This window comes from Pyrus communis, chromosome 12 (genome assembly GCF_041283825.1).
Source record: "Pyrus communis isolate YQ-2024b chromosome 12, ASM4128382v1, whole genome shotgun sequence".
Classification (NCBI taxonomy): domain Eukaryota; kingdom Viridiplantae; phylum Streptophyta; class Magnoliopsida; order Rosales; family Rosaceae; genus Pyrus; species Pyrus communis.
Genome location: NC_142576.1, coordinates 9,133,395 through 9,144,883, shown reverse-complemented (window position 1 = coordinate 9,144,883; position 11,489 = coordinate 9,133,395).

Genomic DNA, 11,489 nt, shown 5'->3' with positions numbered 1-11,489 from the left:
TGGTTGGGATTGGAGAGTGGGAGGGGGTATATATAAGAGGGAGATGGTGAGCGTGGGATTTGACTTTTGAAACTGGTGGGAGTCATCATATATAATACCAAGGCACGTACTTGACCCTTACGCGCTTGTGTAGACAAACTAAACGACAACTTCAGATTAGGAGGAAAAAGGGTTGGAGATTACTTGGTCGCAATGAGACACAACTATTCAAATAAATCACGACTCATTTGTACGGCCGGATTTTTTTTTATTTTTTTATTTTTTTTAACAAATGATATTGTCTACAATAATTTACATTTGGCAAGAATCTAAGATTTCTACTTACAAGTAAAGAGAAATACTATTAAACTGCAGTACTAAGTGACATATAACCGGATGTTTTCAATCAATTGAATTATAAGTTCTTTTTTTTTATTTATTTATTAAATCGTACAGGTTTGGAAAAAACTCAACATATCCTTTACTTGTTGGAAAAATGCTCTCTCTCATGCTTCCACTAATCTAAGTAGTGGGAAAAGTTTAGCGGATCAGGTGACAATATTTTTATTTATTTATATGTATTCCACCCACATCAATATTTTAATTAATTTATTTGTGTTACACCCGCATTTTATAGGCACTACAAGCACAATCATTCTACAATGCGAAGAACAACAACAACAAATCATTCACCAAATGGGAATGTTGGGATGTTATCAAAGATTGTCCCAGATACAAACTTGTGCCAACTGGTCCAGAAGTTATCATGCATGGCATCCACCTACACAGTTTGCCAGAAGCAGACTCAGCCGAACAGGAAGGCGGCACATTTGAAGAACGAGAAGGGATTGAACATGGCACGGGAAACGGCTAGAGATGAGGCAAAAAGCACTTGGTTAAAAATCTTATCCGAAATTAAAATTATTTTTTATTATTTTATAAAAAAATAACAATATTTTAAATGAGCTGGGTGCCAATGCATTTTGTAGGGGTAGAGTTGCATTTGCCCAATTATTGTTCGTTGATTTCAAGTGTTTAAATATGAATTTAATAGGTTTTGTACGGAAAAATATATTTTGAAGAACAGGAAAATTATTGTTTGTTGTTATGGTAAAAGAAATAAAAGAAAAAAAAACCGGAAAAGAAAAAAAAATGAAAATGAACGCATCGGTATGTAACTAGCGACTGAATTCCATCATAGTCGCTACCTTAAGAGCAACTTAATCCGTTGAGAATCAGTATCCCAGTACCGATCGTATCCTTTTCTATTTTTTTTCTTTTCCCATTGAATATTTTTTTCTTCCTACATTACTTTATTTAGATTGAAATTCCTTTAGATTAACATGTTGGTCCATGTGTGAAGCTCAACAGCTACATGTGCTCTACGCCACCTTGTTTATGTTATCCACGTGTTAGGCCTAAAAGAGCCACTTAGTATTGATATTTCTCTTCACTTGTAAGTGAGAGGTCTTAAGTTCGATTCTTGCCAAAGGTGAATTTGAACCACATTATTGCTAGCCAATTGTGGGGCCGTTTGGCCCACTCCCCCACCCCTAATGTAGATAATATCATTTGTTCAAATCAAAAAATAAAATAAAAATAACAATATTATCTATATATATGGCCATTACCCTAAATGGTGAAGCTTTTGATATATCAAGAATGCCCCTTCCTTTCTTGAAACTCTTGTTTAATTAAGAAGGGCAAAATAGTAAAAATGCCCCATCTCCACGCTTTTTTTAATAAACATATTATCTATACTAAGGGGGAAGGGGTGAGCTTAGCATCATAATAGATTAGGAATAATGTGGTTCAAATTCGCCTTTGGCGAAAATCAAACATAAGACCTCTTACTTACAAGTAAAGGAAAATACCACTAGATTGTAAAACTAAATGACCAAGTTTTTTGAATCCCATATTCTACATTATTTTTTTTTTAAACAAAAATAAAAATGAAGGAGCAAATTGTCATACACATGAGCGTGTGGCCATGGCGAAGATTGTTGCGATTAGAGCGGCGTTGATGGCATCCAAACAGATGGGCTATGTAGTGGTGGATATTGAGTTTGATTCTCAGTCTTTAATTCGAATGCTCAACGGTGAGTGGGCTATAGATGCTAGCTTGGAATGCTTATTTCATGACATTCGATGTTTGGTGTCTCAAAGTAGGAGAAGTGAGGTTTATGTTTGTTAAGTGGAGTGGAAATGCCCTGCTCATGGAGGTGCTTTCTTTTGAGAAGCTTTCGATCCGGAATTTTTGTTTAACATTCTCGTTGAAGGTGTAAAACTACAATTATAAAAATCCCCGTATAGCGTCGCTTAGGCCCCGCCTAAGCGCTAGGTTGCTGACTACCGCCCCGATTAAAGCCAAGGCGTTCGAAAATTAAGAAAGGGCGCCTAAACCTGTTGAGGCTCCCGCCTAGACCTCCTAGGGACCCGTCTAGCCAGCCTAAGTTGCGACTCACTTAGACAAAAAATAAATAACTCTCATTTTGCATTTTATTTTTTTTCAATAAATTGTAAGAAACTTATTGAATACTTAAATGAACACACATTAGATTCTTGTTTCCCCATATGTTTTCATTATATTCAAATACTTCATAGTATATATATCATTCTAATTTGAAGTTTATGATGAAATTATATATATTTTAAGTATAAACAAACACTTATTTACACAAAAATATAATAGATTTACTTAAATCCACTTAGTCCGCCTAACCGCCCGCCTAATTAAGCGCTAGGCTCAGCCCACTGCTCAACTAATGCCTAGCATCTTTTAGAACCTAAATTGAATTAGACTAATAAAATTATCCTTTAATAGAAAAAGAAAAAATACACGTGAGTACGTGGCAAGAGGCTAGTAATAATACTATTAAAAAAACACTATTATAATTAAGAAAAATAATCAAAGATTAATTATTTTGTCCGTTAGTTTTTAACTCTAGTTGCAATTGGGTGCTTAATTACGTATAAAATTATACTTAATTTATGATTTTGTCTGGGCGACCCTAAATTTTGGGGGTTAGTATAATGTTGTAATTTATGTTTAAGGGAACCTTATGTCTTATACATCACTAATATTCCCAATATTATTCTCCAAGTTGTTTATAAGTTGATAGATAATTCGCATTGCGTGTGGGACGTAAACGTATATATCATATTAGAGGCACTGTGGTATAATATTGTAATTTATGTTTAAAGGAACCTTATGTCTTATACATCACTAATATTCCCAATATTATTCTCCAAGTTGTTTATAAGTTGATAGATAATTCACATTGCGTGTGGGACGTATGCGTATATATCATATTAGAGGCACTGTGGTATAGCATGATATTCTGTCCAAGTTATTTTATGTAGGAGGTGACGTTTTCACTAACAAAAAAACTAGAGGAAGAAAATATTGAATAATATTTTATATGGAGGACGAAATAAATTCGAGAAAAGTGTAATATATTTGCGCCAATGTATCATTCATGAATTTCAGAAATGAAAAATAGATGGAAACAGAATTTCGATTTAGGCGAGATAACTTGTGAAGCAATCTATCTTGAATTTATATTTTTTAGTTATTCATACTACGATACTTAACTTTTAGAGATATTGGTTAGGTCATACAATGAGGTAGCCATAACTAATTAAGCATCGATCTCAACATATATATTAAATTTCATCATTATTTGTGTAAAATAAACTTGAAACCTCTCACTTATGAATACAAAAAAATATCACTAAACTGCGCTTAGTACTAATTAATATCTTTAGATTAATTATTTTTATAAAACATAATTATTATTATTACAGAGAGAGAAAAGTACAAGACTATTCCCACAATCTCGAATGCTTGAATTTATTTATTTATTTATTTATTTTTCTCAGGAGGACTAAATAAGTCGTGCAATGTATGCAAGGCCGAAATATTATCGGAGTAATAATTACATGCTTTGTATGATGAAATGGGAGATTAAATTGGTCGTCGAAAAGTGAGATTAAATAATCTTTTTCTCGGGAGGACTAAATTAGTCGTCGCAATTGTTATTTAATAATTCCCACTTCAGTTTGCCATCTTATAAATTATGGTGGAAACCGTGAAATGGAATCTTTCAAACACTATTAGTAGGATGAGAAATCTTCCACGCCCATATTCCCGGCTGTTGCGTTATTATTAGTATATTTGTCAAAAGATAAACTAATATAATTAAGGGCGAAATTCTATTTTTTTTTTTTGGGTCTTTATAGTGACATGATACATTCAATGCGACATTTGTGGTTAAAAAGTTGTTAACTAAACCCCATGATGAGCCTTATACGAACACGAGGGTGAGACAGATGGCCCGTCCAGGATTATAACTCTTCGAAATATTATTTTTAGATGAACAGTGTCATATTATACTTATATATCATCTTCAACTGAAGGGTCAAACATAGCCCCCTCAATAATTTATTAATTTTAAGTTTATAATTTAAATTTATTGGTTAGTTTAATTAACTATCTTTGAATGTTTTGAAATCAAGCCGTTCAATTTGAATCAATTATTGTAACTGACGAGTTAGACTCCAAGAAAATGGCTAAGAAGGAGCCACATTTGGCCAACCTGATGCCTCCTAAGCCACCCCTTCCATGCGCCACCCTACCCTCTTTCTTAGTTTTGCACAACATTTCCTCTCCTTTCCCCTTTTTCTCTCCCACCATTTTGAAAGTAGGTTTCCCATGGATTTGAGCCTCTACCCAGATCTAAGCTATGCCCCTCTTAAAGTCCATTCCTTGATTTGGGTCTAGATTTGTGGTTAGGGTAAGTGTCACCGTGTCACGACTGTTGGTGAGTTGGGTCCACTTATGTTAGCTTGTTTTCATGGCATTGACGCCCTACTCGACCAATTTGGTGGTTGCCTTGCCTTACACGCTTATATTCGCCAGTGGCGCTGTCTAGTGTGTTCAAATTTGGCAATGTCGTTTTCTTGTTCAAACAAATAAGGTGACTCTGGCACCTTAGGCTTTCAAATCTGACGTCACCACAACCTTGTGCTACCAATATCAGGCAACTCTACCGTCTTATGCGACCTAATCTGGCTGTGCCCCGACTTGTGGACGCAACAAAGTTTACAAGTGTGGTGAAGGTGCATGGTCTTGGTTAGGGTGTCTTTATCACTGAAATGAATGGACTAGTGGTTCCATTCTTAGAGTAGTATGTAGTTTGTTTGTGGTTGCGCGTATGCGATGGCTGGATGTGGTCTCTGCCTTGAGCAACGTTATATGGTCTTATCTTTCAACAATGACTTATGTAGTCTCACTTTACTGCGATGACTTTATGTGGCCACATTTTTTTGCGATGTTTGGTGTGCGTAATCGCCAGTATATGTTTTTTTGCGTCTATCGTTATGTGACAAATTGTACTTGTGCTATTTTTTGTAGGTTTGTGCTTGTGGTAGCCGTAGATGGGGTTTACTATAATTTGTTTGATTGTGCGAATTCACTCCAGATCAAAGTTTGGAAACAAACTTGAAAACATTATTATTATTATTATTTAGGCAATCCCAATTGCATCATTATTATCTTAGACGACTTTCACTGCCCCAATAATATTTAATTACCTAGTCGATCATTGTAATTACTATGATCAATTTCCACCATGATCACTCAAACTAGCTAGAAGTTAATTTTAAATCACATACAGTTCACTTTTTTCATAGTCAAGTTCTGTTCACCTTGCAAGTTGCAAAAGATGAAAATAAAAATAGGGAAGAAAACAAACAAGAAATAGAAACTTCTGTGAAGATGAATAATATAATTATCATAATGCCCACGTGATGATCATTACGCATAATTCACCACAAAAGTATTTATTTTGGTATTATAAACATTCTTGTGAAACAAAAATCATATATATGCAATATATATGGCCTAAAAGTGGCACATGTATGACAATTTTCATAATAATTCATCATTTGAATTTATTCAGAATGATCACTTGTTCTATTTGTTCTCTGGTCATAAGTCATAACGCGATTTGGTTTTGGCAAAAAATATTGCTTGAGTTTTGTTTTTGTCTCGGGTACTGTCGTTTGGCTCCATGCCCGAACATGCATCAGTGATCACTGCAGTACTCGTTTTCGATCAGCTGTTGGAGTTGGAACTTGGATCACCGACCGCTGTTAGGGTTTGATTCCTTTATTTCCGCGTGATACTAATATTAACCAACAAAGAACATATATATAACTCCAAAAGTATCACTTGCCTCTCATTATTTCCATTATGTACGGATTCTAGACGATCGAGAAGCAAAACAATTTAATGTTAGTTTCATATGGATTGCAGCACATGTAGTTTTATATTTTATAATAACTTGTTTGTTCTTGGGCTGCTGATCGAATACATACTGTTGTATATTGTGCTAACTAGAGAAATACTTGCATGCAGTTCAAAGAAAAAAAAAAAAACAACGAAAAAAAGAAACAAAAATAATTGGGTTTATTTCTAAGGCGACCTGCCAACTAATTAGACAGTCTAATGATACGTTTATTTCCACATGTTGAAAAAAGGCACAAGTTCGAAACTTTGTGTGTTTGTGTGTGTCTATATATATACATACATACATACATACATATATATATATATATATATATCTCCTCCTCCCGCAATGATCAAAAGAATAGGGTTGAACAGGAGAGGAGAATTGGATGCAAATTGTCTAATTAATTAGCGTAGAGCTATAGAAACATACGTATGTATAAGTATTTTCTCATAGAGTTAATTTGTTATCTCACGTTATATAGGCTAAGAAACCTTGCAATGAGTTAATTACATGAAATTTTCTATGTAAACACTACTTAAGATTCATAAAAGAATAATGATCATAAAACTTTTTTTGTATATCTTGAATGAAGTTGCACTTAAGTATTTACGTCCCACCCTAATTGTTTACAGTATTCCCAGTGTTTTCATAAAAGATGAGGCTTATATAGCTAGGGGTCCAAAATCTTAAGTTGTCATTAAGGAATAATTTAGGTACTTTGTGTGCAATTGTATGACAATAAAACCATATACCACATAGAGCTAGTTTGGGGTTGATGTGCTGTAAAAAAAAAAAAAAAGTGTTGTTTTTAGAAGTAGGGGTAGAGCTGCTTCTACTTTGTGCTGTTTTTAGCCCATGATTTTTACAAAAAGCAATTTTTTCTTTCATTTACCAAACACAATTTTAGTCCCAACTTTTTAAAAAAGCTGCTTTTTAATAATTTCAGCAATCCCAAACCAGCTCTTAACCCAGCAGTACTGCAGAACATGCATGCATCATATTGGCAATGCAACTTTTTTATTGACATATGATCTTTAGATAAATAAATACAGGGTGAACTGTCAATTTAGTCCCTAAATTATCACTTGAGTGAAAATTAGATCCCTGAACTATTTTTTTTTCCTAGAAAAATCAGTCCTTGAATTATAAAAATCTGCTAATTACATCCCTAATATTAAAATCCTTCAAAGTGATGGTGGTGGTGAATATTGCAACGCTAGGTTCAAAAACTTCTTACTAGACAAGGGAATTATACACTAAAGATCATGTCTAAATACGTCTGAGCAAAATGGCTCTGCTGAAAGAAAGTACATGCACATTGTTGAAATTGCATTGACCTTACTGAGTACTGCAAAATTACCTTCCCAGTTTTGATTTCATGCATGTCCAAGTTCTGTGTACTTAATTAATAGAATGCCTTGTCACACCTTATCTATGAAATTCTCCATACACCTGTTTATTTGGTAAACCTCCTGTCTTGGCACATTTAAAAGTATTTTGTTGTAGTTGTCTCCCATTGTTAAAACTTATAACACAAACAAACTTCAGTCCAAAATTGTTCAATGTGTTTTCTTAAGGTATGCAGGTCAATACAAAGATTATATTTATTTCAATCCAATTTCAGGTAGGTTTTATGTCTCAAGACATGTTCTCTCTGATGAAACTAATTTTCCTTACAAAATGTTAGTTTCAAAATCAACAGTGTCTTCAACTTTGGCACCTTCCACACCACCATCTGTTGCATCAGTAGTCACAAGTCAAAATGTCATTATCTCTCATACAACATCTCCATCTTATGTATCTACACCATCAAATCAACCCAATAAAGCTGAGTCTTTCACTAAACCAGCTAGTGCCTTAGAGTCTTTGAATTCACCACCTAGAGCTTCATAGTTATTCAATTCCATTTTGTCCTAGACCCTTTATCTAGTGCCTTAGAGTCTTTGAGCTTATCAAGTGATAGTATCTCAGGTTCTTCAGCATCTACACAGTCTCCAGTTCCTGTGGATCCTGATTTTCAACCTGAAAGTCTCAAAGTTGCTCTTCCTGTACCATCTGTGAGTTTACATCCAATGTAAACAAGGTCCAAAAGTGGTATTATCAAGGAGAAAGCCTTTGTAGCTTCTATTTCAGCTTATGAGAATTCAATTGGAGAACCAACATCATTCAAATCTACTAGTAAGGCAAAAGAACGGAAGGCAACTATGCAAGATGAAACTAATGCTTTACATGCTCAACATTCTTGGTATTTTGTTCCATTTCCATTTGGTAAAAACTTGGTTGGATATAAATGGGTCTATAAAATTAAGAAACATCCAAATTGCTCTATAGTAAGGTATAAAGCTAGGTTTTGTTGCTAGAGGGTATAGTCAAGAGGAAGACATTGATTATAGTGAAACATTCAGCCCAGTTGTCAAGACAACCACTGTCAGACTTATTTTAGCACTTGCAGCTCAATTCAATTGGTCTTTAAGGCAGCTTGATGTTAAAATAAATAAATAAATAAATAAATAACTTTTTTATGTGGTGATCTAACTGAAGATGTCTATATAACACAACCACTTGGTTTTGTCAACGCGAATAATCCATCTAACTTTGTATGCAATCTTCAAACATCTTTGTATGGACTTAAACATGCTTTAAGAGCCTGGAATGAAAAGTTCACCAGTTTCTTACCAGGTTTGGGGTTTCAGGCTTCACTTGCAGATCCATCTTTGTTTGTGAAACATACCTCTCTTGGTATTGGGGTTCTCTTGCTATATGTTGATGATATCATTCTTACTGGGAGTAATTCTTCTGATATTGCTGCTATGATAAAAGAGTTGACAATAACATTTGACATGCAGGATTTGGGTCAGTTAAACTATTTTCTGGGATTGCAAATTACCTATCATTATAATGGTTTATTTGTATCTTAGCAAATGTGTATCAAGGATTAAATGGTTAAAGTGGATATGAGCAATTCCAAACCATGTGCTACACATTGCCTTCCATATCACAGATTGTTAAAAGAAGATAGAGCACCATATGATAGTCCAGATCCATATAGGAGTGTAGTGGGTGCCTTGCGGTATTTGACCTTCACCGGGCCAAATATTGCATTTGCAGTCAATCATTGTTGTTAGTTTGTGTAGTCAAAAGAATCCCATGTTTTAGCAGTCAAAAGAATCCTTAGGTATCTTAGTGGTACACTTGATTATGGCATACATTTTCAACCTGGCAAGCTATCTCTGCAAGCATATAGTGATGTAGATTGGGTAGGAGACCCTAACGATCGAAGGTCTACTTCTGGTTACATAGTTTATTTTGGGTCTAGTCCAATCTCTTAGGCTTCTACGAAACAACACACAATATCTCGATCCTCCACTGAGGCTAAGTATTGAACTTTAGCTATAGAAGCCATAGAATTATCATGGATTGGACAACTTTTATGTGATATTCATGTGCCTCTTTATATTCCTCCTTTGATGTTTTGTGATAATATTAGTGCTAAAGCACTGTCATCAAATCCAATGTTTCATTCCAGAGTAAAACATATCGAAATAGACTACCATTTCATTCGAGAAAGGGTGATTAAAGGTGATTTAGTTGTGCATCATGTTTCTTCAAAAGCACAGTTTGTTGATATATTGACCAAAGGTTTGTCTATGTCATTGTTTCAAGAACACTGTTCCAATCTCATGCTAAGTTCTAACAAGCGCGAGATTGTGGGGGGATGTGAGGATGATAAGGATCAAACTGCAATCCGGGATCAAGATGCTGCCATGTGTCAGTAGATTAGGTAATATGGTTGTTCAGTTAGTTATGTTTGTTGAGAGATAGATTACTTAGAGAGTAAGCAATGTAACTAGTATAAAAGGAAAGATTATTGTTGTATTCATAATTGTGAAAATATCAGAAGCATGTCTCAATTCTCTCTCTCTTAACTTCTCTCTCTACCTTCTGCAACCATATTATCTGATAATCTTCAAGCTCAGACTTGTACATTTCAACAGGTTGATTTGATTTGTAACAAAGGACCCAAAGAAAAAAAATTGAATGAATCTCAATAGTGCAATAGTATTGAATATCGTCACAAAAACAAGTGTAAATCCTCCTTCAAAAGAGAAGCAACTATACTTTAAACAACTCTTTAGATGTAAAAGGTTAACCTGTTGTTTTCTATAAATATAGCTTAGCTACCAACCAAAACGCTACCGTTGTTTTGGAGTACATCGGTAAAATAAGGGCAACAATATTTTAAACAACTTACGTACGTACTTATAATCTTTTTCACATTCTCGCGTCAACGCGGGCCTACTGTGTATATAAATATATGTTGAAACTTTTCTATTTTGCTGCTGAAGACTACTACCGTGGCAGATCAGGTAAACCGTTGATCACCAAGACTTGCACATAAATACTTTATGATGGATTTGCAGTCTTTGCCACTCGTTTGACTGACTTCAAGTCTTCGAAATGCTGCCTTCTTCAGTTGTTAGTTCTGCTTCGAGTTTTATTAATTTTCTTTGCATATTATATATATGAACTCAACCCGTGAGAAATGGGCTGTCAGATATTAAAAATTTTGTGGACTAATGCAATTTATGGGTCTTTTTCCTAACAAATTATATACTTATACAGTTATAGTAGGTCTTTTAAGACGGCTTTGATATGCCATACATAAATTCATAACTGATACTCTTTCAAATCATAAGTCTTCACACACATACATATAGGTATTTATTTAAATTTATCCGTATATATTGTTGAGAACATCCACAGTACAAGAAAAATAGGATAAAACAACATTAAAAACAAGTGTATTTTTTCTCTTGTAAAAAACATGCTTTGACATATGGAATGCACGGTGTTATATACCATAAGCTTTATTTCACAATGCTCAAGTATTGCGTTGCAAAAATTAGTACGATTACGTGCATGTTCCCATTGTAAACCGGTTTTTTATTTATTTAAAAATATCATTGCGCGCTGTTATTTATGTTCAGTAATACAACATGTTCTTGAACATTGTGGATTATCTATTCTATTAAGAGAAGAGGGCTTGCCAACTTTTTGGCCCTTTTTCTTCCAATTTTGCCTTCACTTTTGAATACACAATGTTGGCATGAGGAGGGCCAAATAGTAATTTTGTATCTTTTGAACTTTTTCCCCATTTTTCCCTATTTTTCCCTCACCTTTGATACATAATATTTACATAACGAGGGCAAAATA